A 23,969-nucleotide genomic window follows, 5' to 3' on the forward strand; every position below is an offset into this window, starting at 1 on the left:
TTTTTTTATAGAAATACATGTGTTCAGGAACTCCAGGTCTTACTGACAGAAAGCATCACTGAACAATGCAACACCACACTACAAAACCCAATGAAAATGTCTGGCCATAAGTGACAAAAATGAAAGATAAAAAACATAGCTTTTCCATATTTCACATCAAGAAGAATTTTTTTTGAGAAGGAAGCTGACTATACAGGAACATGTTTTGTAATATGTCACATCAAACAGTGAAATGTCATGAAATACAAAGAACTGGCAGAAAGCAGGGAAGTCCTATGTGCCAGCTTCTTCTCCCAGAACTGACAGGCTTTTTCAAATGACACACTGAATTAGAGAATAGAATGAATCTTAGGGAGAACCTCAGCTGCCAGGTAACCACCCTCAGTCCTCATCAGACTTTTTCTTCCACTAAGTCTCCTGCACGCTTTGAATTTTGCATGAGTTCTTCTGGATACGTAGAGAGCTGTTCTTTAATCTATTTCCTTTTTGTTTCCTCTCCTCCACCACCTCTCCACACAAGCTCACTCTTGTTCCCATCCACACTCCTATGCAGCCTTCTTGAAAATAGGAGATGTGGTCTTGAACCTTGTCCTTTTATTAGAATATTAAACCTCAGTATCCAGGTTTCTGAACAGATATTCTAACTGAGAAGTTAGAGCAAATTTTAAAAAAACCCTAAATATTACCATCTCATCTAATTAGTTTTAGTAAGACAGTCAGTCTTTTATTAGTTTTATGCATGCTCTGAGCATATTGTAGCACCAAGTGTCTTGGGTTAGTGCTGTGGTGGAAGCCAAGGGGCCCCAAGGGTGGCTCCTGTGATAATCTGAAGGAGAGAAGAGGAAAGGAGAGGAGAGGAGAGGAGAGGAGAGGAGAGGAGAGGAGAGGAGAGGAGAGGAGAGGAGAGGAGAGGAGAGGAGAGGAGAGGAGAGGAGAGGAGAGGAGAGGAGAGGAGAGGAGAGGAGAGGAGAGGAGAGGAGAGGAGAGGAGAGGAGAGGAGAGGAGAGGAGAGGAGAGGAGAGGAGAGGAGAGGAGAGGAGAGGAGAGGAGAGGAGAGGAGAGGAGAGGAGAGGAGAGGAGAGGAGAGGAGAGGAGGTATTAAGACGTGGTTATGATTTCTCCTTCTCTTTGTAGGTTAAATTATTTTTCTTTTTTTCTGCTCAAGTTGAATCTGTCTGGCTTTTTGCCTGGTATTGTAACTGGGGAGTGAAAAGCTCCTTATCCTTGTCTTGATTAATGATGCTTTCTTTGGGTGGATTTCCTCCCCCATGTCCCATAGTGGGAGATGGGGGTTTGGTATTGGCTGGGCCTAAGACATGACACCAGGTTTTCTTGAAGATGTAGGTACTTCTCTGTTTTATTGAGGGATTTGGTCCTAGTCTGGCTGCATGCAGATGGACACAGTCTGAGCATGCAAAACTTGAACAAGCAGTTTCTGAACATATTTATAGAGCAGCCAGACAACATGAAGAAGATCAAGAAATGGGTGATTCCTAGCATAAATCCTTGGGCTCAGAGGAAAAATGAGGTTCTGGTTTGGTTTTCAGGAATAAAAGGGGAAACATATAAAAAGACTGCAGATTCCTCATATTCGTTTGCATAAAACAGAATCCAGTCTAAAATGAAACCATCCCTTCTGCACAGTGACTGTGCTTCTGTGATATATGTAATTTTACTTAAGACAGAAAAAAGACAATCATGATTTTAATTCACAGCTATGAGACACATATAAATTAAATTCCTTCTTTTATGTCTTAAAAGAAGTTTATGCCATTTCTGCTACTATACATAACATTATTTGATAATTTTTTTGTCTCAGGAAGGAGTATCAATTAAGAACCAAGAGGCATTTATTTGCCTGATTGCATACTATATAATTAATATTATGCATTGTTATTTTTCAGTAATTTTTTTTCCAATAGCTACATTATAAGCTTTGCACATGATTTCAGAATGGGTGTCATGACTCTTCCTCATACCAAGTGCAGAAAATATGCAAAGATGCAGCTGAACTAAGAACTAAGAGAAAGTCCTTTTTCACAGCTTTTGGAGAACTTTCTGAATGGCTCTGTTCAAGTTGCTTCACCCCTCTCTCTATCCTTCCTTAACATCACTCATCTGAAAAATGAGTATATAAGGACAAAGCTAGGTCCTCTGCAAGGTAGAGCAAAGGGCACTGAGAGGTTTCTGGAAGGCAGAGACACATAAGCACCAAGTTTGCTAAATCCATTCTTATTCCAGCTGACAACAAAGGGAAATGGCTGCAGATGTGCAGGGCTGAAGTCAGTGGGAGACAGCCAGAGTGAACCAGTGTACAAGAAGGAGCACACTGGTGAAATTTCTTTTTCTAACAAAATCACTGCACAAGACAATGAGTAAAATATGTAAAGATATGATTCAGAAAGCTGAAATTATAACCACAAACGGTTTCAGATTTTCAGGAAGTTCAGATGATGTTACAATCTTTCCATTCTCCATGCTACATTTCCATATGAAGGTTATGAATGTTAATATGCTCCTGTTCTAAAGGTGACTGTTATTTTTTCATTTCTATTATTGACAACTACAGTAACTCAAAAATAAGGATTATCTCACTATATTATCAGAGTTGTTATTTACTATTAATTATCAATATTTTTTTGTGAACTGGGATTGATACTCAGTAAAACCAAACTCCAATGTAAAGTTAGCAGCAATCTGTTGAGATCAGTCTCAATTTTTCATCTCCCCAAGTTCTTTTAACAATGTATCTATTGAATAAATATGTATAAATGTATTTCAATTAAAACAACCTTTAAAAATTATTCTCAAAACAGTCACCAAAGAGGAGGGAAACTGCTAGTATGGTGTCATAATTTCTGCAGAACTGCCATACCAAATCTAATAATGCATGTCTGTGCTAATATTGAAGATTGAGGGCTATACTACTTTAACATCTGTTTTTAAGTAATTAGGCATGTAATCATCCAAGAAAACCTACTTATTTGCTCTTTGCAACACATATTTCCACAGATGCTGTTGAAAAAAATAGAGATATTAGGTCTCAAAATTCCAAACATTTTTATCATCCAAAAATTAATTGAACTGTAAACAAAAAGAGATAAAAAAAAATCATACTTTAATGAGTGAGCAATCAAACACAGTATTTTGCCTTTCCATAACAATGACCCAGTTTTTAGGCCTTTTGTCTAACCATCACCTTTGAACTGAAGTGACCTGCTGTTGAAAATTCTGGGCTGAATTTTAAAGCTCCCTGGCAAACATTGGATCCTCCTTGGACAGGGGTTCACTAACTGTCTTCATATTCTGAAATTCCTCCAAGATTTTTTCTTTTCTTTCCTCTCAGAATATTGGCACATGCTTATTAAACTGTCATGTTTCTTAGAATCTGGGTTATTTCTGAGTGCTATGAATGCTGCACAAAAGGAATTTTTTTCAATGAGTATGCTACAAGGGTATTATTGAAAGGTGTATCTTTCTAGCATGCTTATAGTATACTGACTTATCAAAAGAAAAAGTTGTACCAGGATACCTGTATATGTTAAATGTGGAATAAAGTCTGACTGGAATGAAATGAGTGTGCATACACTGTTTTCATTTTGAAAACTTGTATGTAACTTTGCTATAAATCCTAGCATGGATAGACTGCTCAAGATCAGCAGGGTTGTGAACCCCAAAATCATTAACAACATTGAAGCTCCTAAGACAATGAGGAGTGATAAAGCAACTGATGTTTATCAGGGCTTTGATTGTCTGATAATAATATTTTTGTAATTATTACCTTAGAGATATGCATAGTGGTTCCTCTTCACACAAAGAGGTGATAACAGGAGTATTATAATAGAGATTCATAAAGAGAAGGGTATAGAGGAAGAAACACAAATACTCATCAGAGTGACAAATTGGGAAAGTATTTTTCTAAGTAATTTCTGTTGCTGCACCAAAGAAAAAATATTATTGACCATTTTTAGATAGCTTAATTCTAACCGATATATTTCCAGTGCTGGAAATAAAATGTTTGGAATTATCTAAAAGCTCAAAGTATCAGTTGCAAACATTTTCCAAACCTTTGCTTTAAAAGAACCAAAACACTTAATTGTTTAAAACTCATTTGGATTCAATAATATTTTTCATAGCACAGGAAAATCGAACAGAAAAGGGAAGTTCAGAGTATAAGCAGCTGTCTCTTTACCACAAACTCACCTTTCACTGAAAAACAGGTTTAAGAGAATTTCTTCAAGGCATGAATTTGATGCAAACCTTTTTATCCTATTCACCTTTGCTAAGATTCAAAATAGATGAAATACTTTATTTTTCAAATAAAGGAACTAGGATGTAGCACACAAGCTGTTCCTCTTGGCCATTCTACACATGGATGGGTTCAAGAATGTACCTATGTGTTACAAGACACTTTTTTCCCCCTCTTTTTCTTTACCTTTTATCAGCCTTTGTGGTATGAGAATGATTTGGATGAAAAGAAAAAACTCTGGATTCTGATCTCAATCGAGAGTTTTTGAGATTTATCCTTTGCTAAATTTTACTTGGAATAAAGACTTGTTTTCCATATGTTTTGCTGCTGGGTAACTGCAGAGATCAATGCACTTGATTACAGCTTGTACATTCATATCACGCAACACATTTTACGTTGTTAATAGGAGCAGTCTGACATTAGCTCAAAGAGAAAAGCATCCCTTAAAGCTCTTCCCATGTACTTAGTTTTTAAGTGCCAAATATTACCTCCTGCACAGATATTCATAGAGAATGAGCCAAAGGGGATGTGAAATTCTGTGAGCTCCCCTTTGCAAAGTTTTCTTTGATATTTCTTTCTGAAAGGTGGAGTTTTGTTGTCTGTGGAATGGCCAAGAGACTATATCTTATTTTTCCTTTTTGCTACTCTCCTGGCCTCTTGTCTGCCAGCCTTGCACCTCTTTGAAAGGGGAAAAAATGTAGGGCTTCTGTTAAGTCCCACCAACAATCTGGGATACAGGCTGTGTATGTTTGTACAGATGTAGGTGTATATGAAATAAACTTGTGCCAAAATATATGTAATGATCCAAGCCAAGATGTTTATAAATATTAAATTATTATAAATATTAAATTTGTATGTCAAACCAAGAAAAATAAGTTTTTAGGCAGTTTCACACAGATATGTAGTGACACAAAAGGACTGCTGTTATTTTTGTACTTATCACTGAAACATGGGCCAGAGGACACTACAGTGCATCAAATGCTGCTTAATGTGCACCCCACACATCCACATAACTGACCCTAGGGTGACTGTAATGCAGCAACCTACATACCCCACAGTGCCTTTCTGCTCTCAATGTCAAATCCCTCTAGGAAAGGAGCATGGACTGATTTATCTGCCCTTTGTTATCCATGTCACATTGTCACAAAGTGTTATGGGATACATGGGAAAGCATTCACACAGGCAGGAAAGGACATTCCTCTCTGCGTAACAAATAAAGAGACAGATATGTGTAGACCTTCAAAAATACTTGAGCTGTTCCCAATGCTCAAAAGTCACTCTAGATGGTGAACATGTTTCAGGAGGACTTGCTTCAGTGCACAAGCTGTGATACATGAGATAAAAGAATTTAAGAAAGTCTTCAGTGAAAGCCAAGATTTACATAAGAGAAATATGCAGCTTCCTTTGGTTTTTAGGTATTGTGCATTGGGGGCAAAATAATAAATAAAATTTTGATCAGAAGAAACAGTAAGATATCCCAATACAGTGCTAGGATGCTTAATCCTGCTTTCAGTGAAGAAAGTTAAGCTTTCAGTTAAGAAAGACTACCCTTAGTTGGTAGAACTTCTGTAAACTGAATACAAAGGGTAGGTTCATTTGTTCTACATTGTTAAGATTGATTCTTATGAAAGCTATCAGTGTTCTCTCTATTGAAGTCTAATTACAAGCCCTCATAAGTAATTTTACCTACGTCATTGTACACAGATCCTTCGAGATGTTGGTGCCAATCACAGGGAAACTACTGTGTCAAAAGTTTGTTAAAACGACCTTGTTGTCAAAAGCTGTTTAGAGATAAGAGTTAAGATAGAGGAGAATATCTGATTCTATCCAGAAAGGAGAAAACAAAGTCTCCATCCATACGCACTCTATGTGTATTGAATGGGTATTAATTTTCCCACAAGAATAACAATGTGATTTTATTTTTTTATGAAACACATTTATGCTTCTGTACGTTCAGGTTAAAGTTCTATATTTTTAACATTCAGCATTTGGTTTTGTACCACTTTAATTTTTCATGCAAGATTAAATATGTGATAGGAGATTTACAGTATCCCTAAGAAAATAAATATAAAGTTTAATTTGAGAACTCTAGTGATAAAGTTGGGAATTAGAGAATGTTTTTCTCTCCCATTTGTGTCATTTATCTTCAATAAAAATGCAGTCTATTGCTTAACACATAATTTATTGTATTTATTCCTCTCACTCTTAACACAAATGCAGTTTCCTTGGGTGTTGTCATGGTTGATTTTTTAAATTTTTTTTTCCCCTTGCTCCCTCCTTCCCATCTGTACCAATGTGCTTCCCAGCACAATTCAGCCAGGAGGGCTGGAGAGCAGCTGTCTCCACCCTACAAGCCAGTGGTCTGCCAGCAGGGTGTACTTGTGCACAGGTTCATTGGTTTTCCTCCCTCTCCCTTTTAGGTGTGATCTTGGCATTTTTTAAAGACCAAGAGGCTTCACCTTTCCTCTGAGCAGCTGAACAGTGTTTGTCTTTCTAACACTGCTAGACTTTATGAAGGCATTGTATGGAAGCTCACTTTCAATAGACTAAAATGACAATATAAATTCAGCTCCATGGTAGTAATTTATCACTTTATGATAGTGCCAGAATATACAAATGATAAGACTGAAGGGCTCAGGGAGAAATCTGAGGGGCTTTTATCATTTATTTATGGACTTATGTAGTGTAAGGGAGTGCGTGCTAAAGGAGGAATACAAAGACATTTCATCTAACAAGGTGATATAGTGTTTCCCCTTTCCTGATCAATGATCTCCCTGATGTTTAGATGAGATTGAATGCTCAGGAAGGTGAGTGTTTTCTTTATTAAAACTCGTCAGGAAAATATTGTAAAAGACTGTTGTGATCAACTCTCCAAATAAGATATAATTATTAATTCCTTAGCTACCATGTATATTACCATAAATGGCACTAAGTTTAAAAATTAATGTCTCTTAGAAGGTACTGTAGCTGTTAAGAAACATGTCAGCAAGAATGTCAATAAGAAGGAGGGACTCAAGAGTACAAGATCATGAGGAAGATGCAAACTGATGCATGATGAAAGGGGATTTAAAATGTTAATAAAATGTTAAAGCATTTAATTGTTGGTAATTAATTGTTAATGACTTACACCAACATTAATTTGTTGGTATCCCTTATCTTAAAATGAGCTATTTTTTCCCCTAACTCTTTTGTGCAATTTTTAAACATATGTACTAATCTAGGGAGGAACATTTACCATATTCATCTTTCCACCAGGTACTAGTCTAATCTCTAAACTCTTTCCCTTTATAACAGATTGATAATAAAATCCTCCCTGAACGTCAAGTTATTCTTGTTTCTTTTCTGTGGAATAAAAGAGAATTGTGCTTAAGGTGATGTAAAACATAAATATAGATGCTCAATACAACATCATATTTGTCTTTGCAGGATGCTAGTTTCATTTCTTGTAATTATATAGTTTATGGTAATGATAGTTTGTAGTGTACAAGACATATGTCATACATAAAGCCATGTAAGCATACATACATTTAGCTTATACATTCAGCCTTTTAAAGCAGTCAATACCCAGGAAAGTGACAGCTGATGTCTTAGATAACACAGCTCAGACTGAACAGAGTGCCCTACTTAGCTGAATGTAAGACAGTCTATAGTTAGGTGCAGGAAGGTAGCTGGGGAAAGCAGAGATTATATCAAAACCCTGTGACATATCCAGCCTCGTGGTGTTTCATATCCAACACAACACCCACCCATGTGTCTGCTGCCATGCTAGTTGATGAGTTGACACTGAGACAGATAAATCAGGAGGTGGAAATATTAGTCTTTCTGGATTGCATCAAATTTCACAGGCTGTCTTACAGTGGCCTTGTACACTCTGCAGTAAAGGAGTGATAAATAATTTAAATGGATCTCAGTTCCAGAAATGCAAGTGATAACTTGCAAATGATGAATTGTCTTCCTAGCCTGCTATTTCTGCATGCTGGTTTTCAATTTGATGCTGAAAACAAAGAATTTGTGTGAATAACCTGCTGATACTCCTTTCTTCATTTTCTGATCAATGAAAAGGAAGTTACCAGAACTTTGAACTATGCGAAATGGCTGCTGCTGAGGTAAATTAACAGAGATGTACACATGGCAGGACCTTGGTCTGTGTGATTGCCTTTTGGGGTTGTATTGGGTGCAGGTGCCCAGGTGTTGGCCACAGGGAGCTGCAGGATGGCCTCTGTGAAAAGAGGTGCGGGCTGCCCCATGATGAACACGACTGGTTCCAGTCAGTCCATTGGGCCCACCGTGGGGCACATCTGAGCCTCTCAGCCAAGATGGTGGCACCTCTGGGAAAGCATATTTAAGAAAGGGAAAAATGCTGTACAAAAGCTTTGAGAGAGGAGTAAGAAAAATGTGAGAGAAACAGCCTTGCAGACACCAAAGCTAAAGAAGAGGGAGGGGGTGCTTCAGGAACTAGAGAAGAGATTCCTCTACAACTCATGCTGAAGACACAGAAAGGAAGCACAAGTCCGTAGGGCAGATGGATTATAACTGTAGCAAGAAAATGTAAACAGTCTTAGGGACTCTGAGGCCAGCAAAATATTTAGAAAAAAATTAGGTTTCTGGGCCCAGAAGTGGAATCAAGTTCTATGTTCTAGACACTGCGACTATCGGTACTGGGTATGAGAAAAGTCAGTTGCTCTACATATGATGAAAAAGGTATTGTGTTCAAAAGTGGTGCTGCTGAATTCAGACAAGAGGGAATGGTTGGCAGGACCAAGATGTCACTATGGGCTTGGACTGGATTCTCAGGGTTTCAGAGAAGCACTTCCAACCATTTAAGATGCACAATGTGAATAATGTTATTTCTCCCTTAGATCCTTAGATCATGTGCTTGAAAAAAAAGCAAATTTTTTTATAGACCAGGTAAAGAAATCTGTTTGTTTCAATCTATTGCACCTTTTAATAGGAATACTCTGTGTATTTTGACTGTAAGATAGCATTCTGGTGTTTTTGCTACAGCATGCCCAGATTTCCTTACTGTATACTGAAAAATTAAAAAAAAAACAAAAACCCACCATTTACACATGCAATGTGGGCAATATTAATAAAAAGCTTGCATTAAATGCTTTCATTATTAGTAGAAATAAAGCAATTCTTTTTATGTTTTCTTAGCATCATCTTACAAAGGGAAATCATCAGGGCAGCAGGCACTGCTTATGCCCATTCATTCCACCCTAGTGCATCTGCAGAGATGCAGGAAAACTCACACTTGGAAGAAACTAATCTCTCAACAGTGGCTGTGTGAGGAAAGGGTAATTTGGCTATGTAATCAAATTGCAATGTGTTCAGTTAGCAGATGTGAGCAAATAAAGAGAAAACCAAATTTAGACTTTGTGCCAATTGCTCTTTTATACGCTTGCTTGTTTTTGAGGACTCCCTATGATTTTTTTCTAATTTGCTTGGTGTTGCTAACACGTGGCATGGCTTTGTACACCTTCCGGCTGCAGCACTGTGGTTTGCCAACAGATGGCACGATGCATTCCCATTATTTGGTGTCTGTCCAACAAGATGACTGTCTCCCTGTTCATCTCTGACATAAACCCAAAACACTACCCTAGGCCTCACTTATGCAAAGATTTAAGCATGTGTTTGAATTTGCATGCCAGTAGCACTAAATCCTGTCTTTCCTGCTGAGTTAAAGGCACTATTTTTTCCACTGTGGTAAGAGAGAAGCTACATATGGCTAGGTAATGTCCAAGTATTTAGGTATAAAATCACATCAGGGGAGAGTATTATTCTGGATGTATCATTATGGAAACTGTTCACTATGTTTTTTGTCCAATAAGCTAGCCAAATATATCTGATTTAATGTGAATTTAGTCCTGGAAAAATTAATTAAATTATAATGTATTATCATTAAAAACACATTGTTTGTTTTGCTGGTTTACTACCTTGTTTTGAAACTTTTCAGCTTCTCAGGGTGAAGACCATTTAAAGTATTCCAGTTTGGAATGTCCTATTTCTTTATCTAATGCTTTGCAGAAATGTCAGAGAATTACATCAACAGAAATACTTTTTCCAACAAAATCTATAATCTCATAAAAAATATTAAGTTAGGTCGACAAGATTTGTTTTGGGCAAACACACACAGAAAGTTAGCAATTATATTCCCTTATTTCACTTTTTCAAGTCGTATTTCAGCCATAACATTGGGATCGATTCTGAGGTTGTCTTGGGTCACCAAGCAGAAAAGTACAAAGGAAAACAGGTCAAGGCCTAATGATTCCTCACACCCTCTTTGCCACCAATTACTTGAAGTGGAAAATGTCTAGAGATCTGGCTTTCCATGTCAGCCTGATTTGAAGTCTGGGTAGGTCTTTGGAGGATGTCTCAATTTTTTGTGGTATTTTCATGTTCACTGCTCAGACTTCTGTTACCTCACTTGTAGCGTGCTGTTTCTAGGAGGAAAAAAATGCATTAAGCCCTGGAGACACAAGGAGTCCGGGGTATTTCTGTTGTTTGGACATCAGTAGAATGACCCTTCAGAGCTGCAGAAGGCTTTGTTCCTGAGGGAAGATGTTCACTGGAAAGGCAGAGGGAATAGAATTCCCCAGACATTAACATTTAACAATGATTTCTGTCTCACTTTTCCACAGACTTAAAAGAACTAATAGTTGCTTGAGGAAAGGGCAAGGAAAGAAAGAATACGGGACCCTGCTCAATGAGATGGAGTCTGTTAGAAGCAGAGAGACAGTGACAAATGCTTTAAAGATTTCAGGAAGAAAGATGGTAACTTCTGTGCTCTAACTGACAATGACTTTGTTGAGATGACATTCTGATTCAATAACTTTGTTCCTCTATCTTCAACTGCACTTAAAGGCCAGTTTATTTTAGAAAAACTATCTTGTCTAGCTGTGACAGAGTTAGTTGCTACGATGTACAGCAGCTCTTCATTTGGAGTAGATTTAACTCAGTTAAAGAGGTCATATATTAAGATACTTTATCCCCAGCACTGGCATCCAGGAAACCAGAGGGACATATGGAAACTAAACCCAGAACAATCTTTAAAGATTTATACAAAAAGACTATGTAAAAAAAAAAAAAAAAAGAGAGAAATAAGTAAAAAAAATTTTTTAAAAATCCCCAACATTTGCACAAATCTGTGGTAAAGCTTGATTTAGGGTGGCAGACGAGAGGAAGTGGATATTTTCCTACCTTAGGAAGGTTTGGATACCATCTAGAGTTCTGTTTTTCTCCAAATTCAAGTAACCTGCCAAACAGCAAATGAGTGGAAGGCAGGCACTGCAGGGTGCTAAACAAACATGGTCTGGTAAGCTTTTTCTTGGCAAAGTGGTAGTGCTTTTAGTGAATATACAAGTTGGATGTCTTCACATCTAGATTTAAAAGATTTGCAAACCTTTCTGAAACGGGAACTTTAGGGTCATCAGGAAAAGTCTGATCTCTGGGTTCCAGTCAAACCACAATATAGTCAGATGATATAGAATGGACTATTTTTTGGACTGCAAGATTACAGTGGCACTTGATGCAATATCTTTGTCAGTTAAGGACTTAGTAATGTATAAGGCACTCTTGGAAAAGACCCATATTCTGTAAAAGTCTTTTACTCCTCTGTTTAGTCAGGTGAGACCATCCAATTTTCAGGTCAATTTACAAAGCCCTTTTCAGCTCTTATAGACGAGACAAGGACTAAAATACTGTAATTTAAGAGATTATTGCTGTATATTCTGATCTACCATAGAAAAATGGTAGCTTTTGTAATTATGATATGTATTTTTATAAAAGCTTCTGTTAGCTTTTTATACTTACACATATGGTATATTACTCACTTCCTTTTTTCTTTTTTCTTTTTTCTTTTTTCTTTTTTTAAGGAACCTGAGTATTAAATATATGCTAAGAACTAATTACATTGTTAAAGCTTCTTGAACTACTGATTTCGCATACCTCATTTTTTTGACTGTGAGCCTCAACAGTTTCAGAGTCACCATGTGTATGGTTCCTCCTAGGTCACGTTAATCACTCTGTGCAAGACTGAAGGCTTATTTCTCTGACAAAGAAGTTCCTACCAGTGCATTATACACTTGGACTTCTGCACAGTACTAGTCACCATTTCTGGATTTGTTTATTCCTAATTTCAGTCTTTCCTTCTGACATTTTGAAGTATTTATACATATTTATATCCACCAAAGCTGTCACATTCACAGACAAATCCCTCAAAGGAAGCTTGCATGCATTTATTTTCTCAAGTGCCTTCAGGTGATTAAGTTTAAGGCCAAATTCTGCTCCTGTGAACAGAACCCAAGAAGATGTATTTTGCCTACAGGAGCTGTGGGGATCTCTCTCACTCTGTCAGAAGGTCCTGAGGTACCAAGGCCACAGCTGCTATCAAAATGCTAAGCTTGAGGCAGTACAGTTATATAAGTTACTGATTCTTATCCCTTCTGTGTTTCTCAAGCAAAAAATGCTTTTTTCAAAAAAGTCACTGACTCCATCTTTTCCAGATCTTTTTGTATTTGGATGTATTAGTTACTGCACAGTGACCTGGAATTCTGATCTATAGTTCTGGAATGCTGCTGCCCCTCAGATCTGTGTGGCCCAGTAGTCCAACTATGCCCTGAAGCTTTTGTGCCCTGAGCAGGTGTGAATCCCCCTCTCACAAACTGAGCAGCTACCTTAATGTAGGGTGCAGCACTGAATCTCAGCAAGTGTTTAACCAGTTCAGTTGCAGACAGAACTTCCCTTCACATGGCCACTATCTAGGTATCATAACTGAAATGTGAAATGTGTGCTTATCTCCAGGCTTCTGCAGAAACTAAAAATACCTGCCAGGTGGATACAGATGCCTCAAATTCTCTTCGTCCTAAGTGAACTCTGTGCATTACAGTCAAGCTTTTTTTTGATCGCTTTTCTCACAGCTCCTACGTCTTGCTGCTCTGGAGTTGTAGAAGACTGGTACACCACACTCCTACAAAAGATTCTCCACTGTGTCATTGCTAGCAATCTTTCTTGAGGTAAAATAAGTATAAGTAGTGCAAAGATGATCAAGGCAAGTATTGATTATAAAAAATCTATCTGCTCGCATTTTAGGTTTTTAATTAATAAATTGGCTGCTATCATCACAGCACAGAAGATGGTTGCAACCAGCCAGTACTTAAATTATGCTGCCGTGTGGTTTTAAGTCACTATCATCCTAAAGCTCATACCAGGGCTCTGAATACATTCTCCATCAGTGGAGTTCAGCTGGTGGCAAACAGCTGTCTTGCTGGTGGGCATTGTTGTCACAAGGGAGCTGAAGGGATACCTCAGCTTGCAACCAGGCAGTGAGTGTTGCAGCCATGTCTGTGCTTAGCTATGGCCTCAGTCAATCCATAACTCTGACCTGCAGGTTTGACCTCTTTACTTAACCAGCCTCTCCTTGCTGACCCCCTAGATCTGGGTGGCAGCCCTACTTTTAGTGGAAGGTAAATGTTCTTTTCTCCAGAATGAGCATTTCTCAGACATTCTTAGAGGTATAGTGTTTAAGTATCTGCCAATGTTTTATGTCTAAATGTCATAAGAGGTCTAGTGGGACATTAAAGACATTGTTTGAATTATTGCTAGACATTTTCAAGGGTTTTATTCATCTGAGTCCCCAGCTCAGCAGAGTTCAGATGGACAGTTTCCTATTCAAAGCTTTTGCCTGCCCCTTTGCCATCAGCCCTTCTGCTTGTCTTATTTGCACAGGACTATTTTAACAGTTTATTGGCACTGAAATATTCACCATATTGCAGTTGGTGTTGATCTCACAAATAATTCTGTTGTGTTCACAGGAAATGGGCATTGGAATGGGCAAAATACATATTCTCATAGTGACAGAAAGCTCAGCATAAAAATGCAGTTAAGGAGCACAGAAAACATCAGAGTCTCTCTCAGTGAAGAGATCACAAAAGAACTAATTTGCCAGGATGCCATTCCAAGCTCATGACCACAGCATTAGTAATGCTGCAAGAGTATGGAGTGCACCTGAGCCCTATGCTCATTAACCTTTTGGGTTAATGTGCAGCTCAAAAACATAAAGGGGCTGTGTGTTTGGAGTAGGAGACCAGAGGGAAAAACAAGCATGAGGGAAGGAAAAGAGTGGGAATAACTCAAGGAAAAGACAAAGTCCTTTTGATTCTTGACATGAACTGAGCATTGTTTTTCCCCCACTCAGAACTGTAAAAAAAAAAAAAAAAAGAAAAAAGTGAATAAAGAAAAGCATTCCAAAATAGAAAATAATTGGCATAGCTGTGCCTACGAATCTAACATATATTTAGGTTAGCTATCAACTAGATAATTCTCTGATAAAGAACCTGCTTAAACATTTGATCTCAACTTTGTACAGATTCCAGGCCTGATTGTCTTTATTTTCTCGTGAATGGCCAAGGTGGAGTCACCAGATGTCTCAATTAGATTGCAGAAGTACCAGTTTTTAATACACTGGCTCGGTGTTCAGTGGTGTTTTTATTGAGACGCAGAGACATCTTACTTTTATTCTGCCACTGATCCTCCCCCAGTACAAAAATGGCTGATTCACAGAGCCTGCTCCTCCTTCCCTGTATGTTATATCTACAGTAGATGATCAAATTCTCATTAACATAGGGAAGAGTAGAGCCTGGCACCTGCAAAATGTTTTCAAATATGACTTAATGTCTCTTGGCAATGCTGGTTTGTAACAGGAATCCAAATAGTGATGCAGCCAAGGACGAATTGCATAAGATCTCTATCCCCAGGCAATTTAACTTGGACACAACAGACTTGGAATGCAGCTCCACTTTCCTCTATTGCCCCATGCTCACTCCCATTTCACCCTCTTAAGCACTCTTTTTTTCCTGCTCATCATGGTCTCCCTTGCCATTCCCCTCATTATTATCTTCCAGGTGGAGAGGCTGGGCTCTTCACACAGGGAGTCTCATGGATTACATGAATAAGGAGATGGTTTCTGCAGTTGTTATATTTAGAGAACATAAACTCTTCTTGAAATTCGTGTGATTCAATAGCACGATTTTGCCTCTTGGTTAAATCTGAATCAGGCACAGCAACTAGGGATACCAGGCTTCTGATAAGCTTTGCAGGGAGACCTTAATTGTTTCTGACCATTTTTATTAAACTAAGACATAAAGTGGTGTAAGATGTCTAAACTGTTATTTATTAAAGCCTACTATTTATAATATTTCACATATATAGAGTTTTCTTTGCAGTTTCAACAGTCTCTGGTGCCTTTATTTCCTCCTCTAATCAATGAGTGCAAGATGCTGTTTGATCACTTTCCATTCAAGAGATGGAAGCATTAAAAGAAAGCAAGTGATGCACTGTGCTATCAGTGCAGCTTTTATTACACACAGGTTAATCTTGTGAAGCATCTCAGAGTTTTTGATCAGTCTAAAATACAGCACATTTGTTTGAAATAGGACTTTGAAATGTTATCTATAAGTTCTAAATGAGATAGTAATACAAGATTCTCAAGCTCTTTAATAATGAATGCAGTTATGTTTTATCTGCATAGGAATATGGTAAATGAAATCAAAGCAATACAGACATAACTCTTACATTTTCAAAACTGCTATGACAGCTCTGTGTATATTAAAATATTTCTTCCTATACGTACTTACTGCAGGAATATAGTACTGTATACTGCTGTTTTCAAACTGAGTGCTTGCTGCTGCATTCACTGAACTCACACCTACTTAATGCTTCCATTTACTTCAGCATTTGACCATTTTGGCAATGATTCATTTCTTTGATCTTAGAGTGTCACATGTAATTAGTGCCAAAAATCTCCTCAGGGGTCCTTCCAGTTGCATGTGAACCCGTGTGTTGGATTAGGCACCTTGAATTGTATTTATTATAACTTACACATTTTAAGTCTAATCATCCCAGTTCTAAGTACTTTGAATGTTTAGAATGTAGCTTTGTATCCAGATTTGCCAATAGAATATTTGTAGTCAAGAAAATATTTCTCTTAATTCGGGTGCCTGTCTGTTGTACTCTTGAATGTAGAACACAAATGATCTTTTTGAAACTGAAGTTTTACTAGAGTTCATTACTGGCATTCTATTGCTACTTACCTGGACATCTAAGGACAAAGTGATTTTTATTCTTTCTTGCAATTGGAATTAAAAATACAAACTAATCTGTTCAAAGCAAGTTATAAGTTACAGGTTAATAACATTTTTCTCTGTTGTAAGGATGATGATGAATGGCATAATATAATATGCCTGCACACTAAAAACATGGCCTGAGCAGTTTGGCATCATTAGCAACCACAGTACTATATTTCATATCCCTTGCTGCTCTCTTCTCTTTGAAGAACTGAACTCTTTCATCTAAATGTATATAAATAGTAATAAATAGAAAACAATTCCCGCTCTGCGGACTTTGCTCTGATCTGTGTTGGTCCCTGGTCTGCTCTGGCTGTCTGCACTTCCTACTGCATCTTGTTCCCCACTAAAGCAACAAGCAAAATTGTTGTTCCACAACCTGCTCCCAACAACAGGCACTGTGGTCCAAGGGACATAGCACAGGCAGGTAGGAGGAGGAAGAGTTTCAGACAGATACGTGTCTCTCTGAACCACACAACTTGTTTCATCCCTTATAACACCTCATGCCTCAGCCTTTGTAGTGCCCTACTACACCTGGCTCAAACAGTACTGTTGGAATGAAGAGATACTTCCCCTCTTGTTACTGACATGGAAGCTTTGTTTTCAGAAAGCTGCTAGCTTTAGAATCATAAGATTTGAGCCCTGATTAGTTCACATAAAATGATATTTACGTGTTTATATTCTTTGTGGAAAACACTGCTGAGAAACATTCAGGTGAAATATCAGTCCTTCGCAGATACAAATTTAATGAGGCCTGCTTATGGCTGCTTGGGTTTTTTGGTTTTTTTTAAATCAATACATTTTTCAAAGAATGTAACCTTTCACATGGCAATTGACGCTCTACTGAGTGCCTGGTTTTCATGGAAAAAAATATTAAAATATTTTTCTATCTTCAAAATGGACTCTGTAATGTTCACAAATTCCACAATATTACTATGAAAGTATATGACAGTTCCTTTTATAGAATGCAGTCTCCTGAAAACAAATGTTTCCATGAGAATCTATGATTTTCTCTGTGGGGAAGAATTTCGCATATGTAAAGTCGATCAATTTCTTGAAAATTCTTAAAATAGCTCAAAAACATAATTTAATTCTTAAAAAGTAAAAATTCCACTTTAGTAAGACTATACTCATTATTTTGGTGAGACGCGGTCAATAGTTTAGTGCTAATAATGTTATCCTGAGAGAGCTCACCCAGAATGTGCATGACAGCAAGAGGATCAGGCCAAACCAGCATGGGTTTATGAAAGGCAGGTTCTGCTTAAGCATCCTGATCTCCTTCCATGGCCAGGTAACCCACTTAGTGGATGAGTAAAAGGCTGTGGATGTTTACTTTCTGTTCTTCAGTAGAGCCCTTGACACTGTCTCCAATGATGTGCTCCTAGAGGAGCTGGTGGCTGATGGCATAGACATGTGTACTCTACACTGGGTTGAAAACTGACTGGATGGATGAGCCAAGAGTGTCGTGGTGAACAGAATTAAATCCAATTGGCAGCTGATCACAAATGGTGTTCCCTATGGCTCAGTTTTGGGACCAGTCCTGCTCAATATCTTCATCAATGGTGTGGATGAGGGGATCAAGTGCACCCTCAGTAAGTTTGAGGATGATACTAAGAGGATGATACTAAGTTGCGTGGGAGCGTTGATGTGCCTGAGGGTGGGAAGGCTCCACAGCAGGACCTGGAAAGGAAGGATTGATGGGACAATGTCAACAGTATGAGGACCAGACCAAGTTTCAAGTACTGCATTTCAGTCACAACAAATCCAGGCAGCACTACAGGCTTGGGACAGTGTGGTTGGAAAGCTGCCTGTCAGCGAAAGACCTTGGGATAGTGGTTGACAGCTGGCTGACCATAAGCCAACAGTGTGCCCAGATGGCCAAGAAAGCCAACAGAATCCTGGCCTGCATCAGAAACAATGTGGCCAGTAGGGCGAGGCAGGTGATAGTGCCTCGGTACCCAGCACTGGTGAGGCTTCTGGGCACCTCACTATAAGAAGGACATATAGTTGCTGGAATATGTCCAAAGAAGAGAAACAAAGCTGATGAAGGGTCTGGAGCACAGGTTTTACAAGGAGTGGTTGAGGCAACAGGGTTTATTTAATCTAGAGAAGAGGATGCTGAGCTACAACTAACTAAAAGGAGATTTTAGAGAGGTGGGGGTTGGTATATTCTCTCATATGGCATGACTTCGTTGAAATAAATTCAGTAAGACTGAATAGAAGATTGTAAGGTATTTTAGCATTTACAAGTGAGCTAATAGCTTTTGCGCTGCTTTAGAAAGACAAGTAAATTAAGTAGCCTTATATGAAGGATCTGGATGCTAGTTATTAATGATGGTTTTGTGAGTGGATCAAGGTCCTTGATGTGGTCTTTTCCTTAACTGTTACTTTTTTTGTAATAAAAAAGGGTCTTCCCACAATAAATTATAACTAATGCTGCTTTGCTCTTCTAGAAGTCTTTTTCTGAAAGGTGCTCTTGATACATTATTAGCTTACGTGAATCAAACCTTTTGAGATCCTTGTGAGGTAAAGAACTCCCCCTAGTCTAGAGCCACTGTCCCCCAGTGTTTCTAATCTTATCATACAGGATTTCTGAGAAAGCTGCCATGCTTAAATTTAAAGCCTTTTCAAGTTATTAATACATCATGAGGAAAAAATTTGAGTATCATATTCTCCTGACCAAGTCAATAAACCAGATAAAAGAAGATAATAAAGAAATCTGTTCTATATATTAACAGTCTCTGTATAATCCCTTCCAAGTAGGTATTCTCCATGTGCAAGCCCTCTGATGCACACTGGGAAAAAATTCCCCTTGGATAATATTATTAATTCACCAACTGGCCTGAAGCATCAGATTAATCAACAGACATTAGATGACTACTACTGTGCATATAGCTAGTTTCAGTCCCTGTTTAGCCAAGTACTTAGGCACATATAAATCCTACCTTATTCCAGAGCTAAGTACATGATTAAATGCTTTTCTAAATGGAGATGGACTGCTGAAACAAGTCATGGGGCAGTATTACAGCTCCTGACATCAGTCAGATACGTATCCTCCAAAGATCTAAACAGGGATATCTATTAACTTCATTGCATTTCAAATCAGGCTCATAATATGTAGGGCTTTCCAATTCCTCTGAGCTATTTTAGGCAATTGAGAAAAAGACTTCATATAATTTGAAATTTCTGCTACCAAATTAACAAATTACTGGGTTTATTTTGTAGGCTGCAATATTATTCAGTTGCTAATCCACTTGTTTTCTGTAGTCTGTAGCAATCAGATGCCTTATGCTACAGCCAGTCTTACTCAGGAAACTAATTGTCACCACTTGCCACAACAAAGAGAATGAAGTAAATGAAAACTGTTCTCTTAGGAAAAAAAAATCCATTCTTTTCCCTTCATGCAGCTTTTTTAAGGACAATTAGCTGATCAAAGACATTCACTCCATAAACCTCATGGATGTGTACCACTACAGTATGACATCAACTCTTAGGTAAAAGGTCTTTACCTGCCAAATACCCTAAAATTATCAGTAGCATTAAATCTTATGAAATCAAAGTTAAAGGTATTTTGGTTACCCTATGTCAGAGGTATGTTTAAGCTGCCAACTCACACAGGTAAAAGAAGGGAAAGCAAGAACTCATGCTTCAATGAACAACCTTGTTAGGACATCATGCTTTTCTTTCTGTCACAAAAACTTCCATTTAATTAGTTTTTTTAAAAATGCAGTGAAGAGAGAGGGGAAGGTGAAGGGGAAGAGGGTACTTCCAATATAGGCATAACCTTGGGTTTCCTTGAAATTCAATTCTGTTAAACACAAATCCTCAGATTACCTTTACAGTTTTCACCATGTTACCAATCATGCTTGTTCAATAAGTACTCTTCTTTTTTTTGCTTTTTATAAAAAACAACAGATTATTAAGATACCCTCTTTACTCTCTAAACAACTACATCAGTCTAACCATATATTAAAACATCTTGGAAATTCCCCAGAATGCTATTTTCCTGACATAGTTCTTTAGCAGTATAAAATCCAAATGTGGCAAGGACTAAAGCTCTTTGATGTAAAGAGCTGGTCCTATAGGCAGATCCCCACTGGGCAGATGGTTATTTTTAATAGTTTGACCTAATTTCTTCTTAGTGATCCAGGGATAGCATAAAGCCCTATGGAGGAACTGATCTGTTGTGTTGAAGTAACAAGAGAGAACACTAGATATTCATAACAGAAACATTTGTTGGTTTGAGTTCATTCTTTAATGCACAGCTGTCCTTGTTACAGAATCACTACATGATATAAAGCCAGACTAGCCATCTTTAGAAGCTGAGCAAAGCCTCCAGATAGTGGTTTTTGTATGACTACTGGCTTTTTCCTGAGTCCTTCTCAGCATTATCATGCTTATATTTTCTCTCTTTTCCTATATGTAACTAGATAAATCAAACTACAAATTGCAGTATCTTTTCCTTTCCTTCCTTTCTCTCATTTTTCCCCCTCAATTCCTCTATTATTTTGATTTTGATATTTCCTGAACTACTTAGATCAGAGGCTGGTAATCATTCTTAGTGAAAGTAATAAATACAGGCTACAGATTTTAAAGACATGAAATCTACTTTTGCTCCTGTTGCATTAGGTGAAGTTCACTTTGAAACAAAATCAAGAGAAGATCCTAGACCATGAAAAATGGATGCTCAGAAGCTGACATTTCACAACAAAAGAGCAGCCATTCCTGGAAAATATAACTGGACAAGAAATTCTATTTAGAACTAGCTATATTTAGTCCAATTTCTACTTTTGCATTTATCAGCTCTGCACATTAGCAGATGGGAAATATTTTTGAAACTAAAACTATTAAGCTTTTCCTCCAGAAATACATTCTAAAAGCTGACATGGACAAAAGCAATGCTGTACTGGCAGTTGTATGAGAGCTAAAACAGAAGTTTATAGACCCTGTGCTCCAAGACAAGCTGCATGCACCACCTGGATGGAAAGTATTGTTCTACCACATCATGGGGCTCTGGCAGAATAAGGACTGTTTCTTTCAGATGGACCTATTTTTACAAACATGCCTAGTGAAGAAAATGTAATGTTTAATGGACAGTTTACCCCAGACATTGTAGTCAACATCTTACTTGTTTTGAAAACTAAACTCAGATCTAGTTGTTTTCAACCTCATTTAGCAATACATTTTTAAATTTTCAGAGGAAATAATATTGTAATTTCACTAAGTCAGTTCAGTTTCTATGACAAATATTTATCCTCAGTGCACCAGTCACACAAACTGAAATGCTGGGTAAGGTTCCTGCATACTCTCTCATGTCTTCATACTCCATTGCTGCATGACAATATGAAAACAAGGTATAGGAAAAAACAGTCAATGAGTTTCCCTCACATTATTGAAAATGCCAACTTAAGATATTGATACATGCTCACATATGAATTATAATAGCAGAAAGTGTTTTATCTCCATGCCAGTTGTGCATCTTCTGTAGGACACTCAAAAAGGAGTACATATGGAGTGACCTGGAACTGCTGGTCTCCTTATTGTACCTTGTTCAATACCATGCACATTTCTGTAAGAATAGGCATCAACTGAATTTGGTTTTACAGAAAGCCATTTCTCAGAGATTTTCCTGTGGCAAGTTAAGGTACTTCGTGTTAACAGGCACATTACGACTGAGGTTAATAGCTATGATGTTAAACAACATAGCTTGTTGTTAACAGGCAGATAACTAATAATTCATTTTGAGTATAAGAATTCTGTATGAAGATACATACCACGAGTCTAGATATCTTCACGTAGACAATATCAGAGCCTAAAAAATTTCACCTAAAAATTTGCAACTACATTTGTATTTATGTGTCTATTTCTGCTCTCATATCCATTTGTTTATTCTATCCAAATTACACAATTTTAAGTCCAGAACTGTTTCTTAATATTGAGCAGTAGGTCTAAAGTGTCATTGTCAAAGGGGCTAATATATATATATTGTATACATATAATAAAACACCAGTATCATCTTTCTTTGTAATGTATTGGCAATTACTGTGTTTTTAATACTAAAATGGTTCTTGAGGATCTCCTAGGCAACAAAGTCTATCAGTGTTATAGAATCATAGAATCACAGAAAGTTAGGGGTTGGAAGGGAACTCGAAAGATCATTGAGTCCAACTCCCCCCTGCCAGAGCAGCGTCACCTACAGCAGGTCACACAGGAACATGTCCGGGAGGGCTTTGAATATCTCCAGGGAAGGAGACTCCACAACCTCCCTGGGCAGCCTGTGCCAGTGCCCTGTCACCCTCACAGTGAAAATAATTATTCCTAATACCTATATGGAGCCACCCATGTTTCCATTTATAACCATTGCCCCTTGTCCTATTGTCAGTCACCCCTAAGAAAAGCTTTACTTCATCCTCCTGGCACTCTCCCCTTACATATTTATAAACATTAATGAGGTCACCCCTCATTCTCCTCTTCTCCAAGCTGAAAAGACCCAGCTCCCTCAGCCTTTCCTCATAAGGGAGGCGTTCCACTTCATTTTTTTCTGTTATCATATCACATAAATGAAATTTGCTTGCATGATGTATTTCCTGTTAATGCCATAACACATTCATTAACTATGGGAGGTCTTTCTAATATCTAAGTATAATTTGTTTTTGCCAGCTTGAAACTTTTTCTTCTCCTTTGTGTTTTTTCTTTATGCATAATATTATTATTTTATTTATAGAACATTACTCTTATGTATACATGGTACTTTAAGAAATCAAAAGAGCCAAACTAAGAGGCAAGAAACTTCAATTATTCAAAAAGGATAAAATTCTTTAGTGCAGGGTCTAGAAAGGGACCTGAATAGCAGCAGGACTCCCTTGTGCGTAGATTTCCAGGCAAGAGTCACAAAGGATTTCTCCTGCAGATCTGTTGATCACTGAATCTCTCTGAGGACAATATGAACTTCAAGTGTTCAGCAAATTACAAAACTACATCACAAATATAGCAACAGGCAGAAATGAGAGGTGAATATCAAATACAGATGAGATACCATGTAGAAGATAATGGGGAATGTACACAACTAAAAAAAATCCTGAAAATCAAAAGTGCTGAGATTAGGAGGGATTTGATTTGAAATAAATTCCCATTTTAATATTATATTCTGGGAAGTTAATTTAAAAAAAATAAAAAAGAAAAAACAAAAAAGGAAAAAAAGATAGTCACTGGCTAATACAAAAGAAAGAAAAAACTATTAATTTGGTGTCAAAACAAAAACAGAACTCAGGACTTTTCCGCAGAAGTATCTCCCTCCTTCTTGAGTTCTATGTTTTGTTTTCCATGATAAAATGGAACATTTACAAATAAAATATTTTGAAATCATAATGAGAACTCTCTCAGACTTCCTAATTAAAAAGGCTGAGATTATTATTGTAAATACAGCTTGTCTTAAAATGTATTTTCCAAAATTTCAATCTGGTATCTTAAACTCAAGAGTGACTTAAAATTAAGTAAGTAGCACCAGTAAAATCACAGATTTCAAGCAGATCAGACCTCATTTTTGTCGTGACACATAAAAGCCATATCATCTGGCTGGATAAACCACATGCTTACTA

This window comes from Calypte anna, chromosome 2, assembly GCF_003957555.1.
Source record: "Calypte anna isolate BGI_N300 chromosome 2, bCalAnn1_v1.p, whole genome shotgun sequence".
In the NCBI taxonomy this organism is placed as follows: domain Eukaryota; kingdom Metazoa; phylum Chordata; class Aves; order Apodiformes; family Trochilidae; genus Calypte; species Calypte anna.